General features: G+C 36.4%; 1 long non-coding RNA gene across 4 annotated transcripts in view; it reads left to right on the top strand.

Annotated features, from left to right (window-relative positions):
• LOC106559531 overlaps window positions 1–15,220 on the top strand; it is a 450,184-nt gene that overhangs the window by 416,997 nt on the left and 17,967 nt on the right. For 3 of the 4 annotated variants that reach the window (XR_005366569.1, XR_005366567.1, XR_005366570.1), the window contains one exon: window positions 13,246–14,315. This is a non-coding gene — a long non-coding RNA (uncharacterized LOC106559531). Of the gene's footprint in view, window positions 1–13,245; window positions 14,316–15,220 lie in introns of those variants that run through there. The other variant, XR_005366568.1, reaches the window with a different exon arrangement.

Genomic DNA, 15,220 nt, shown 5'->3' with positions numbered 1-15,220 from the left:
TTAAAATAGAGTTGTATAATTTTAACTTATTTTAATGTAAACCTCATGATAAACACAAGGGAAAATCTGGTAGCAATTTCACAAAAGAACATGATTAAGTTAATGAAAGTATACTGATGTGAAAAGACATAAAAACACAAAATGTTCTTTGCTTTTTATCTGCTGCTTTAATGGATGTACAAGACAATAATTACTACAGAGATATAATCTTCAATCAAAAAGACAGAATGACTGAATGGATAAGAAAACAACAAGCAAAAAAAAAAAAAATAAAAAAAAAAAATAAAAAAATAAAAAAATAAAAAAAAAAAAAAAAAAAAAAAAGAAAACAACAAGCAATGATATCCTGCCTAAAGAACCTCACATTAGCATTAAAGATATACGAGGACAGAAAGTGAAGAGATGGAAAAAGCTATTTCAAGTAAAGGTAAAAACAAAAATATTTCAACCAAGATAAAAACAGCAAAGGGGTAGCTACACTCATACCAAATAGACTTTAAACTGAAAATGATAATCATTGTGTAATGATAAAGGATAAATTCCTAAAGATCTAATAATTGTAAATATCTGTGCATGCAAAATTGGAACAGCCTAAATCTCTAGAGCAAAAACTAACAGAGCAAAAAGGAGAAATAAACAGCACTATGGTAAGGGGATTTTAACACTCTACTCTTGACCATGAAGAGACAGTCCAGATAGAGAATTGATGATAAAAAAGATTTTAACAACACTGTACATCAAATTGACCTAATACATACCAACCCTTCCCAAGACCCACACACCAAAGTAAGAAACCTTTAATAAGCAGAAATGGTATAAAGTGAAGATGTAATTACTATTTTTATAGATTTTACTTACTTACTTTTATTTATTTATGTATTTAGTTATTTGTTTGTTTGTTTATTTATTTATGATAGACATAGAGAGCAGCAGAGACACAGGCAGAGGGAGAAGCAGGCTCCACGCTGGGAGCCCGACTTAGGACTTGATCCGAGGTCTCCAGGATCGCGCCCTGGGTCAAAGGCAGGTGCTAAACTGCTGAGCCACCCAGGGATCCCCTAATTACCATTTTATAAAAGTGATAATTCTATTTGGATTTTTTGTGGTTAGTGCAAACTTCTGGATTGTGGGTGAAACCTTTATACACAGGAGTCTGACAACAGAATATACTTTCCTTGCAAGCATGCATGAAACACTTTCTACAATGGAACATATCTGAGGCCACAAAACAAGCCTTACTTTCTTGAATTCTCCAAGTCTTTTCTCAGACCACAGTATGAAAACAATAAGAAAACTGGAAAATTCACAAATACATAGACATTAAACAACATTCTCCTGAACAGCTAATGGATAGAAGAGGAAAATAAAGGGGAAATAAAGTTTATTTCAACCCCCAAAACAGCATAACAACATACACGAACTTAAAACAAGCAGTGAAAGCATTCCTAACATGGAAGTTTATAACAACAGATGCCTACATGAAGATCCCACATGGCCTAACTCTATGCCTTAAGGAACTAGAAAAAGAGGAATACACCAAACCTAAAGGAAATATAAGGAAGAAAAAAAAAGAGCAGATACAAATGGAATAGAGAACAGGAAAGCAGTCGAAAGGATGAACCAAACTAAGAGTTTGAAAAAATAAATAAAACTGACATACCTTTAGCTAGATTCCCAAAGAAAAATTAGACTATCCAAATCAACTAAATGATAAATGAGATAGCTGATACCACAAAAATACCAACAATTATAACAGACTACTATGAATAGATATAGGCCAACACACTGGACAACCTCGAATAAATAAAAAATTCTTTGAAACATACAAAATACCAAGAATGAATAGAAAGAAGAAGAAAATGTATATACCAATTATGGGTAAAGAAAATGAATCAGTAATCAAAACCTTCCCACAGGAATAACCCCTTAGAACCAAATGGCTTCTCAGGTGAAATTTGACCAAACACTTAAAGAATTAATACTAATATTTCTGAAACTCTTGCGAAAAACTGAAGAGAAGGCAATACTCTGAACTTCATTTTTACAAAGCCAGAAAAGCACACTATCAGACATGAAAACTAATGGCCAATAGCACTGATGAGTATAAATGCAGAATAAACAAACAAAATGCTAGCAAACAGGTTTCAGCACATTAAAAGAAACATTTGCCATGATCAAGGGAGGTTTATCACTGGAATACAAGAATGGCTCAGCATTTGCAAATCAAGATGATTTATCACATTAAAAGGATGAAAGGAAGTATAAGCGCTCTCAACAAAATATTTGACAATATGGAACACCTGTTCATGATAAAAACGTAAAAATTAGATATAGAAAGAATGTATCTCACCATAAGAAAAGCCATGTATAACATGCACACAGTTAACGTGATACTCAATAGGAAAAAGGGACTAGGATGCCCACTTTTGCCCCTTTCATACAAGATAGGCACACCTAATGTCACTGCACTTTATTATGCCTGGCAGATATTGCAATTTTTACAAATTGAAGGTTTCTGGCAACCCTCCACTGAGCAAGTCTGCTGGCGCCATTTTTTTTCCAAACATGTGTTTGCTTTATGTCTCTGTGTCATATTTTGCCATCTTTGCAATATTTCAAACTCTTTCATTATTAGTTTTTATCAGGGTGGTCTGTGATCAGTGACTGTAACTTGCTGACAGCTCAGATTAAGCTTATTAGCATTATTTGCTATAAAGTGTTTATTTTTTAAATCAAGGAATGCACTTTTTTTAGGCATAATGCTACTGCAGATTTAATAGACATCAGTATATTGCAAACCTAACTTTATTCTTTTGTTTTTTATTTTTTATTATTTTTATTTTTTTTAAACCTAACTTTTTAAATAAAAGATGTATTTATTTGTTTGAGGGAGAGAGAAAGTATGACAGAGTGGGGAGAGAATCCTCAGACTGGCTCCCCATTGAACATGGAGCCTAACGCAGGGCTTCATACCAGGATCCTCAGACCATGACCGTTAGCCAAAATTAAGAATCAGACATTTAACAGACTGAGCCACCCAGAAGCCCTCAAATAACTTTTACATGCACTAAGAAACTAAAGTTTGTTTGACTTGCTTTACTGTGATACTTGCTTTATTGTAATGGTCTGAAACTAAACTCAAAATATCTCTGGGGTAGGCCTGTGTTATAGTTCTTAGCAGGTAGCAATTAGGCAAAAAAGAAATAAAAGGTATCCAAATTGGAAAGAAAGATGTATTACTACTTGCATACGATGTAATATCCACATATAGGAAACCCTAAACACTCTACCAAAACTGTTAGAAATAACAGATGAATAGCTGAAAGATATAAAATCATTGTACAAAAATGGTTACATTTCTGTATACTCATAAAACACTATCAGAAAAAGAAATTAAGGAAACAATTCCATTAATTACTCTACCCAAAAGAATAAAATATCTAGGAACACATTTCATTAAGGATGCAAAAGACATATACATGAAAGCCGTAAGACACTGGTGAAAGGAACTGAAGATGACACAAATAAATGGAAAGATGTTTTGTGCTCATGGATTAGAAGAATTAATATGGTTAAAATGTCCATAGTACACAAATCAATGCAGAGATTCAGTGAAGTCCCTACCAAAATTTCAATGGCATTTTTCACAGAAATAAAAAAATCCTAAATATTGTATAGAATTAAGGGTTCAAATAAGCCTTCTTGAAAAAGAACAACAGAGCTGGAGGTAGCACATGCCTTGATTTCAAACCATATTATTACAAAGCTGTATTAATTACACCAGTAGGGTATTGACATAAAAATAGACACAAAGAAGAAAGGAGCAGAATGGAGAGCTTACAAATAAACCCATACGTTTATGGTCAACTCATTGATGACAAAGGCAAAAACACACAACTGGGAAAGGATGGTCTCTTCAACAAATGGTGTTGGGAAAACAGAACAGTCACCTGCAGCAGAATGAAACTGGGCCATTTCCTTACACCAAACATCAGCATCAATTTAAAATGGATGCAGGCTTGAAGGTCAGACTGGAAAATAGTACTCCTGAAGATGACCCAGATGGGCAGCTACTTCCCATAGCTATCGGAAAAGGTATTATGGATAGGACACCAAATCAAAGGCAACCACAGCAGAAATAACCAACTGAGACAAGTGGGACTAGATCAAACTAAAAAGTGTTGTATACCAAAGTGAATATGCAATAAAACAAAAGCCTATATACGTGTGAATTATATACCTGATAAGGGGTTAATACCCACAATATATGAAGAACTTGTATGATGTGATAGCAAAAACAAAACAAAACAAAAACATAGAAGAATTGATTGGAACAATAAGCAAAGGATCTGAATTGGCCTTTTTTCCCAAGAAAACCTAGAAATTGTCAGCAAGGACATAAAGGGTGCTCGTCATCACTAATTATCATGAAATTGCAAATCATAACCAGTGTGTTACCGTCCCATACCTCTGAGAAAAGCTATTATTGAAAAAACAAATACCAAGGCTAAGCAGAAAAGGAAACTCCAGCACACTGTTGGTAGGAATTCAAAGTGGTACAGCCACTGTTGAAAACAATGTGGAAGTTTCTAAAAAAATTAAAAATGGAACTACCCTGTGATCCAAGAATTTCTTTGCTAGGTACTTGCCTTAAGAAAATGGGAACAGCTGAGGATTCTCTCTCAGCAGCTGCTTGTGGCATTTGCTGTGGAGCACAGGCATCAGGGCTGAGAGGTCAGGGTTCCAGGGCTGGGGGTGTGCCTGTGGGGATGGTCGGAATGCAGGGGTCAGAGCTGCCCTGCCTTGCAGCTGAGCCCTTTGGGCTGTGCCCTCTATATCCTTAGTATGTGCTGGCCTCACAGTAGGGCCTCTGCCACAGAGGCCTCCCTGCCCAAGCTGTCTGCCGACCCTGTCCTCTTGGCTCTCTTGGATGTCTGCAATTTGGTTTAGGCATTGCCCTTTTGGTCCCCTTTACCCCTTGCTTCTTCTGCTTGACAGCTACAGCAAACACCCCATCCCATCCAGTGGTTTGCTTGTGCCGGAGCTTTTGTGGACAGAGTCAATGTTTTATAGTTACATGCCTGGTATATAGGAATTGATCAGTAAGTGATCAGTGAGTGGTAAACAAAACAAAAAATACCCCCTCCCTAAACAAAAATGATTACTGTAAAATGGTAAATATATCCCCAAAGATATATGCTATTACATATAGTGTATAATAACCATGATATGGAAACAGCCTAAATTTCCATCACTGGACAAATAGGTATAAATACATATATATCACATTTTCTTTATCATTGTGTATATATGTGTATATATATATATATATATATACTACACAGATACATATATATTTATACATAGACATATGTATGATAAGATATATAGGCATGATATATATATAACGGAATATTATTCAGCCATAAAAACATAGTATTTTGCCATCAGTGACAAGGTGGATGAATGTTGAGGGCATCCTGCTAAATGAAGTAAGTCAAAGAAAGATAAATACTGAATGATCTCACTTATTTATGGAATGAAACAAAATACCCAAAATAAAGCATACAGAGAACAGACTGGTAGTTGTCAGAGGTGGAGGTGAGGGAAATGGAATAACAGGGTTTAAATATACAGACTTGGAGTTATCAAATAAGTCGTGAAGATATAATTTATGTTAACACTATACTGAATATTTGAAAGTTCCTAAGGGAGTCGATTTAAAATAAATTTTATTATAAAATTTTTATCATAAGAAAAAATATTTTAACTATATGGTGAATCATGTTAACTAGAATTATTATTATTCCATTATATATATATTCCTATATAATCAAATATCCAATCATGAGCTTCAGCTATACAGCATAATGTTATATGTCAATTCTATGTAAGTTAAAAAACAGTTTTGAAAGCCATCTACAGTAAGATATCAGATTTAAAACATGCTCTTGCATTGGCATAGGAAAGCATTAATCTGCTCTGCATTACAAAAATAAGGATGTGTGAGAAAATGATAATTTGCAAAGCAATTTTTTTTCTTAAAATCACTAAAAAAATCATTGTTTCCTCAGTTTCAGTTATTTAGATACATTTAGGGAGAAATGAAAAGAACAAATACATTGTTTTGCTTTCACAATAAGTACACTGTTATATAAACAACTCATTCATGTTGGAGGTCCTATTTTGCACTAAGTGTCATTCACATGTATAATTATGAATCAAATTCATGTTCTATAGCTTCATTCACACTACAATTTTTTTACCCAGTATTTTCAGGGAGGCTTTCCGTAACCTTTACATATCAATTCAAAGTAGTACTAGTATATCCACAAATTGGATGTAGTTGTAATTAACAAAGAAAGGACTTTGGATTTCTACTCTGTCCTAACTAACAAAAATTTTAATAAACTAAAAATCAGCAGCTTTTCTTGTCAAAGGAGTAAGAAAGCAAAGTTCTTCCAAAATTAGTGGCACAGAAAGGGGAATACAGACCATCACAACTTACGTTGTGATGACCCAACGTAAGTATAGACCCATTAGCATTAATGTATGTGATAACCAGTACAGAGGGTAGGAAAACCTAACTCTAAAAGACAAAATTTTGGAGGTTTAGTGAATGATGAGCCTGTGAGATAAACAAGGGTTCCCACTCACTGAGGGAGGCATACTGTTTGGATTTTTACCTCTAGAAGCTTAATCAGGTTCTCACAGAGAATATCAGAGAAAAGTCTCCTCTTGATTCTAGCAGGAAGAGGGGGAAATCAATCATTTTAAAATATACCAGTGAACAATGTTCCTCTTAGCAAGGTTTGCCCTTAGGAATAATGTCTTTAGCAGAACCTGATGGGGGACACAACTCTAGCTGTCTCTGGGGCAGCCCGGGTAGCTCAGCGGTTAAGGTGCTGCCTTCTGCCCAGGGTGTGATCCTGGAGATCCAGGATCGAGTCCCACGTCAGGCTCCCTGCATGGAGCCTGCTTCTCTCTTTGCCTTTCTCTCTCTCTCTCTCTTTCATAAATAAATAAAATCTTAAAAAAACAAAACAAAACAACAACAAAAAACACTCTAGCTGTCTCTGGCCGTCCTGTCAACCTAAGGTGGGTGAGCACTGAGAAGCAATGGTTGTATTCCCAGTTCAGGGGCAGAAGCCAACCAAAAGACTGAGATTTATCACAGGAATATAGAATGCTTTCCATTCCTCTACATATTACCACTGCATTACTAAAACCTATCTAGTGCATCATGTTTACCTATCAACAACAAAACTACAAGACCTAATAAAAGGTAAATGTGGTGAAGAGAGCAAACAGCAGAACCAGATCATGATATAACAGGGTTGTTGAACTTATTAGATTATGAATTTAAATATTTATTTTAGAGAGAGAGCAAGTGATCAGGGAGGAGGGGGAGAGGCAGAGGCACAGACAAAATCTCAAGCAGACTCCCTGCTGAGAACAAAGCCCTAATCAGGGCTTGATCTCAAGACCCTGAGATCATGTCCTGAGCCAAAACTAAGAGTTAGATGCTTCAGTGACTGAGCCACCCAGAATGCCCCAGAATATGAATTTAAAACCAGTATTATTAGTATGCTAAGGACTCTAATGGAAAAAATAGGGAGTATGACATAACAGATGGGTAATGGAAGAATTGTAAGAAAAAAATGTAATCACTACAGAATGAAAAAGATAGGTAAATTAAAGGGCTAATTCAATATCCCTGACAACTGATCAATTATGTCCATGCTGCTCAGCTATGAGGAGAGAAATAAATGAGCGCAAAAAAGGCCTTTGCAGCCTTTGTCTGCACTGATGATTTTCTTGTATTTATAGCTGATCAAAAACAAACACAAAATTCTTAATAAAAATGCCACAAAGTAATAATAAACCTGCTGTAAATATTTCCATACCACACAGGACAGTGTTTAGATGTCCTCAGTGGAAAAGGTTGGCCCATTCTACCCCTGAAGAATAGACCATAAATTTTTAATTTTTCTTTGTTTATGGATCTGAGGTTTAATTTTTTTATTTTATTTTTTAACATCTTTCATATCCTGTTGTGCCTTTCCTTAAGCACCCCTCTCTCTCCAAAATAAAAAATCCAAATTTTCCCCATTACTCCTAGACTGATTAAGTAACCAATCTTCCCCCCCACAATTTTTTATTGATATTCTGTTGATAATTCTTCATAAAGCCACTTTCTCAAGTTTATGTGTTTCATGGTGATTAACTCACAACTTCTCAAAGAACCCAAGAATTATCAACATAGTGAAAAATAAGTCACTTCTGAAAAGGAAAAAGGTTATTTACTTTTAAGACACTTCAGAGAATCTTAGAAGATAAGGTAAAGAAGAGGGAATACTTGAAAAGCATAGATGAGGCCATGGGAAATGGGCTTCACCTCACGTGAAGGAAAAGCCTTCTGTTATAGTAAGTGGAAGATACAAACTGTCAGCAGAAATATCCTCCCCTCAGGGTTAGTGGCAGGAGGATGAAAACAGGCCAAGGTTACCGAGCATGTTGGAGTTACTGTCTCCTTCATGACATCTGGGATGTATTTCAGATGATGGAGAGTCAGAAGGTGAGAGCTGGACACAGCTAGTAATCCTCGGTTTGTAGTATATAAGGGAACTGGCCAAGCTGATTTTATTTTTATTTATTCATAAGAGACACAGAGAGAGAGACACACACAAGCAAAGGGAGAAACAGTCTCCCTTGAGAAGCCTGATGTGAGACTTGATCCTGAGACCCCAGGATCACGACCTGTGCCAAAGGCACTCAAACACTGAGCCATCCGGGTGCCCCTGGCCAAGCTGATTTTGAATGAGGACAGGTAAGCACGGTCCACAGTGTGAGTGCTTACTGAAGCCAGCTGAAGCTGGTACAGGGAAGGAATCTCTTGATAGCAGAAGAAAAGGTTGTTGCTCTACATACCTTTTCACCTTTTATTTCCTCTCCTTTTATTGGTACCTGAGACAAGAAAATAAAAGTAGTCTAAACTGTTCTCCATTTGTTTGTATCTAAAAGATTTATGTAGGGACACTGTGATCTTTGAAAACCCTTCAAAAACAACAATTATAGACAAACACCTAATTAATTTTACAAGGATGGGGAACAAACAGAATATCCACAATATATTTCCTAAAGATGAATTCGAGGAATAACAATTTTTCCTTCTTTGGCACAGTTGTTGTAAGGAACATGATGCACATGTAAAAATATTCTGATTGGTATTTCCAGTAAGATTTAAGAAGCTAAACATTATGAAATTCCACTGGAAGGTCATGTTAAGGAACATAAACATTCTTTAGTTTAAAAAAAAAAATCAACAGGGTGCCTGGGTGGTGCAGTTGGTTAAACATCCAATTGCTGTTTTCCATTCTGGTGGTGATCTCAGTATTGTGAGATCAAGCCCTACTTTGAGCTATACATTCAATGTCAAATCTGCTTGAGACTCTCCCTTTCTTCCCCTCTCAACTCCTGCTCTTTTTCTTAAGCAAGTCTTAAAAATTGATTTTAAAATGCGCAGAAGTTTAAACATGGTATCAGATTCTGCAGAAGAGCAAATAATCAAAAGTCAGAACCAAAAGTATTTTGATATATAGAATAATGAAAATTGATTAGTGGCAAGAAACCTATAGAGGAGACCCAAGATACTCAGTATAGATATAGATATCCAGAAATATGCACTTCATAAGCTCGGGAATAAAAACAGTTTTTTTTTTTTTCATTTATAATTCATTTGTAATTAATTGCTATTGTCCCTAATTGACCTATGAATTTGCTTTAAGGAGAATCTTCAAGAATGATATAAAACACAAAGGGCTTGTAGTCACTTTTGGAATCCTACTTCGAAGTTTCAGACATGGGGCACCTGGGTAGCTCCATGGTTGAGCATCTGCCTTCGGCTCAGGTCATGGTCCCCAGGGTCCTGGGATCTAGTCTCACATTGGGCTCCCCACAGGGATCCTGCTTCTCCCTCTGCCTATGTCTCTGCCTGTCTCATGAATAAATAAGATCTTTAAAAACCTTCAGACATCAAAAAAGATAGCTGTAAACTTCAAGCTGTTGATTCACAATATGGTCAGTATGTGGTTCATTACTATGTTGCAGGCTTCACTCTCAGAGGCCTGATGGGTAATTGCTGTAGAGATGCTCTTCTGGTTCAGATCCTTGAACAGGGAGTAAGATCCACCTTACTTCCTTAGCTTATACTTACATGCTCAGCCACTCTCTGTCAAATGAAGAAAGGAAGGGTCTGTATCAGGGTGTCCATGTCCAAACACCAGGTTCATTCACATACCAAGCCAGAAGAAAACTAGACCCACTGTCTGCTTTCTAGAGTCTAAATCCCCAGCTCAATCTCCTATTTCTTTTAAGATTTTATTTATTTATTCATGAGAGACAGAGAGGGGGGCGGGCAGAGACACAGGCAGAGGGGGAGCAGGCTCCATGCAGGGAGCCTGACGTGGGACTTGATCCTGGGTCTCCAGGATCACGCCTTGGACTGAAGGCGGCGCTAAACTGCTGAGCCACCCAGGCTGCCCTCAATCTCCTATTGCCCAATTTATGAGTCTTCCTTGGAAGCCAATAATAACCTTTCCTGTCTCTAAAGTTTGAGCCACTGAGGGTTAATCCAACGAGGTTCCTTGACTTCTGTTTTGGAGACAGAAGTCTATCTAGTCTTTGTGAATGTGTAATATGTTCTGGCCTGAATCTGGGGTTGGGGCAATTTGAGGAAGCTGATCTCCCTTTTCCAAAGGTGAATGGACAACCCCAAAGATAAAATTTCCATGCCAAGAAATACTTGGCACCTGATGGTAATAAGTGCTTGGCTCTCCTAGGTTCCCTCTGAATACAGAGTTTTAAGTATTTATGTGCCTAACATAGGAGCACTGAAATATATAAAACACATATTTACAGACCTAGAAGATGAAATGGACAGCAAAATAATAATAGAAGGGGGCTTTAATACTCTACTTATATAAATGGATAGATCATCCAGACAGAAAATCCATAAGAAAACATTGGCCTTAAAGGAACATATAAGACCAGATGGACTTTACAGTTGTATAGAGAACAGTCCATCCAAAAGCAACAGATACATGTTCTTAAGTACACACAGAATAATTTCCAAAATAGATCATTAGGCAGCAAAACAAATTTTAACTTTAAATGGAGTGAAATCACATTAAGTATCTTTTCTGATCACAGTGGAATGAAACTAGAAATTAATTAGAGGAAGAAATTGGAAGACTGACAATATGTGGAGATTAAACAGCATGCTGTTACAACTACTGGCTCCATGAAGAAATGAAAAGAGAAATCAAAATACCAGAGATAAATGAAAAGGAAAATACAACATAACAAAATTTACAAATACAGCAAATGCAGTTCTAATGGGAAAGTCCACAGTGATGAATGGCTACATCAATCAACAAGAAAAACCTCCAGCAACCTAACCTTATACATCAAAGAACTCTAGAAAGAATAAACAAAGCCCTAAGTTAGTAGATATAAGGAAATAATAAAGGCCAGAGTGGAAATACATAAAATAAATACTTGGAGCCTGATGACTAAAAAGATGAAAAGATCAATGAAACTAAGCAGGTTCTTTAAAAAATAAGCAAAATCGACAAAACTTTAGCTAGAATCACCAAGACAGTAAAATACTTAAGTTTTACCAAAGATGCGACAGACTCCTACAATGAAGGTTATAAGACACTGATGAAATTGAATAAGGCACAAATAAATGCAAAGAGGTTAATTAGAAGAATTAAATAGCTGAAATGACCATACCACCCACAGCGGTCTACATACGCAAAACAGTCCCTCTCAAAATTTTCGTGTCATTTCTCACAGAAATAGAGCCAATAATTTAAAAGTTTGTAAGACTTTGAAAAGCCAAAGCAATCTCAAGAAAGAACACCACACCTGAAATCATCACGCTCCACATTTTTCAGGGAAATGTAAATGTCTCCTAGAGAACCTAGAAAGGCAAATTGAGTCCCTCTCCGTTTGTCTGCTGTACAGGTCAGAAGGAAACTCTAATTCCACTGACATGATCGCCTTCTCTCTTCAATCCTGAATCTCAAACCTAGAGATGACCAGAGCATTGCTGGCATCTTCTTCAAAGATTGCTCTGCTCACCAGCAGGCTTTTAGTTCTAACTGCGGGCAGTAAAGCTCATTCATGTCAATGGCTGCACTGAGTATATTGGATATATGTATGTGTGTATGTATACATATATGTTAACATAATCAACATAGGTTCTTTACAACAAAACCAATACAATTTTATGTATATATGTGTGTGTGTGTTAAAGAAACATAGATGCCTAATCATATGGACTAATTTCTTTCCTGGTGTTTTCTAGTACTTTTCCATTAGGTCACCCTGGTGCTTATAATCTCTTTTTTGTGTTTTAGCAGAGTTGAGTTCAATCTCTCACTCCTATTCAATAGTCTTGAATAAATTCTCTTGCCATTTTAACAAGTATCTAGGACAATTTGTCTTTCACAGAAAAAGAGAAAGTTTCAGACAAACATGGCCACATATAGGAATATGCATTGACTAGGGCTATTTCATATGATGGTAGGCACAGTCCCTTGGAGATCAGTTGGGTTCGAAGATTATATATTTGGTAATTAGTCATCTGTCTGTTCAACAACTTTTTGCAATGGGACTTTGTCCTCCTGGTTTTAAGTAAGAGAAAGTGAATGCAAAAGCCTATTTAGGTTCGAATTTGGGAAGTTGAATGAGTTAAAAAGAGGTAAGAGCAACAGAGCTTAAGAGCATGAGTTTTTGGAGTGATGAAGCATGGGTTTAAGCTAAAACAAGGAAGAGTGTGAAAAACAACTGATGTATAGAAAAAAATTAAGGTGTCAATAAATATCCACACAACTGTCATATTTTATAAACACATACTCAAAATGAACACAGTTTTTTAATAGACACACTGAGGGATTCATATTATATTTTAGAAACATAAAATTCAGTAAAAGGAAATATGCAAGTAAAAATATTAGGATTAAAGAAATCATAATGCCCTTTATAAGTCATGTGAAGAAAATATTTGATAGAATTCAGTCTTATTTATGAGCAAACTCTCTATGAAGAGAAGGCTGCTCCCCTAATCCTGGCAAAAGTTATCAATAATTAAAGCAAATTTAAAAACTCTTTGCATGACAGTAAAAAATAAGATAGGAATATCAGCTATCACAACTTTTATGTAACCTTGTCCTGCAGGTTCTGGCCCATACCAAGACCAAGAACAACAAACCAGATACTGGGTTGTAATGGAAGAGACAAACAATTGCCAGTAAGATCAATGTGATAGAGCAACAGCAAGAGAGGGAAAAGGTAGATGGGCTACAGGTATGAATCTCAGAGGATCCTGATACTTGGGGTTATTTTTTATTTTTATTATTATTTTTTTTTTTATCAATTAAGAGGTTAACTGTTAGGAAGTTAAAACAGAAAGAAAGAAGAATGAGATTTCTCTGCTTGATAACAAAAGACATGATATGTAACAGGGAAAAAAAAGAGGTATTTGAAGAGCTAAGATGGAAAAGGTGTCATCAAAATTCAGGATGCAGTTAATTATTGAAGTGATAGAAGTTTGTTTGGGGGCAGCTGAGCGGCTCAGTCAGTTAAGCATCTAACTCTCGATTTCAAATCTGTTCATGATCTCAGGGTGGTAGGAACAAGCCCAATGAGGCTCTGTGCTCAGCGGGGTGTCTGCTTGAGTTTCTCTCCCTTTCCCTCTGCCCCTCCCCTATTCTCTCTCTCCCTCTATAAAATAAATCTTAAAGTTTCTTTATTGTAAAATATTGTAAATAACTGTGGGAGGACACAGGAGTTTGGAAGCCTGTAGAACTACATACGTGAAGAAGAGTGACAGATTTAGAGATATAAACATGATCTTGATCAGTAGCCAGGAATTATCCCTTGGACTTTGATGAGCATAAGGGTCAAAAGCTGGATAGAGCTTGATCTTCTCTTGAAAGAGAAGGGATATTGTGCTTAGTAACTTGACAACTTGTCCACCACTACCTTCTGAGTAACTCCTAACTTAATTATGGCTCTTTCAACATAGCCCAGCCTTGCCTCTTTAATACCACACACTGCTTCCCACCTTCTGTTGTTACTCTTGCTACACAAAAAACTACAGTCATCTGAGCTTCTTTTCCTACATTTGACTTTTCTTTCAAACTCATTTTTTAAAAAGATTTTATTGATTTATGTGTGTGTAAGAGAGCAAGAAGGGACAGAGGGAGAGGGACAAGCACACTCCAAGCTGAGCAGGAAGCTCAACACAGGGCTTAATCTCATGACCCTGGGATCATGACCTGAGTGGAAGTCAAGAGTCAAACACTTAACCGACTGACCTACCCAGGCACCCCTCAAACTCATTTTAAATAATACTTGATGGGGGCAGCCCTGATGGCACAGCGGTTTAGCGCCGCCTGCAGCCCACAGCGTGATCCTAGAGACCCTGGATCAAGTCCCACATCGGGCTCTCTGCGTGGAGCCTGCTTCTCTCTCTGCCTCTCTCTCTCTCTCTCTCTCTCTCTCTCTCTGTGTCTATGAATAAATAAATAAAATCTTAAAAAAAATAATACTTGATGGCAAGAAGCATTAAACAACCTTTTCCTGTACCAAGTATCTACTCAAATTTTACCTTCAATAATGTCATTTTCTAATAGCCTGTTTCCCTGTCTATGTTCCACTTAAAACTGAAGGTATTTAAGAAGGAATTTTATCTTAGTCACTGGTATTTATAAAACCTCACCTTGTATCAGATACATAGTAGATTCTCAATAAATATTTACTGAATGAATGAGACATCTAGCCATTTGAAGAATTAATCTAAACCAAGCCACCAACTTTATTAAATGCTATTTAATTCCCAATGAAATAGGGAATGCTAGGCTTCTATTCCTATATATTGTATAGATTCTATATGGTCTTGTTTGTAAGTTTAAGTGTACCGTACAAGTGATCATTATGGTAACATCTATGTAGAATTAGCAAAAGGACACTACAGATTAATAGTATCCGTGCAAACTCGTATCTTAGAAACGTGTGCCATTTTCATTAAATCTCTAATCCTCCTCATTTTAATCATTCAGTATCTTCTAGAATTTTGAGTATTCTCACCAATTTTGAGCTTATCAAAGAAAGATTGGTTAATATGATCCAGATTAAATAGCATCACCAA

This window comes from Canis lupus, chromosome 11, assembly GCF_011100685.1.
Source record: "Canis lupus familiaris isolate Mischka breed German Shepherd chromosome 11, alternate assembly UU_Cfam_GSD_1.0, whole genome shotgun sequence".
Classification (NCBI taxonomy): Eukaryota; Metazoa; Chordata; class Mammalia; order Carnivora; family Canidae; genus Canis; species Canis lupus.
Note: the sequence above shows the minus strand (reverse complement) of the source record. Positions and strands in the feature narration are given on the sequence as shown.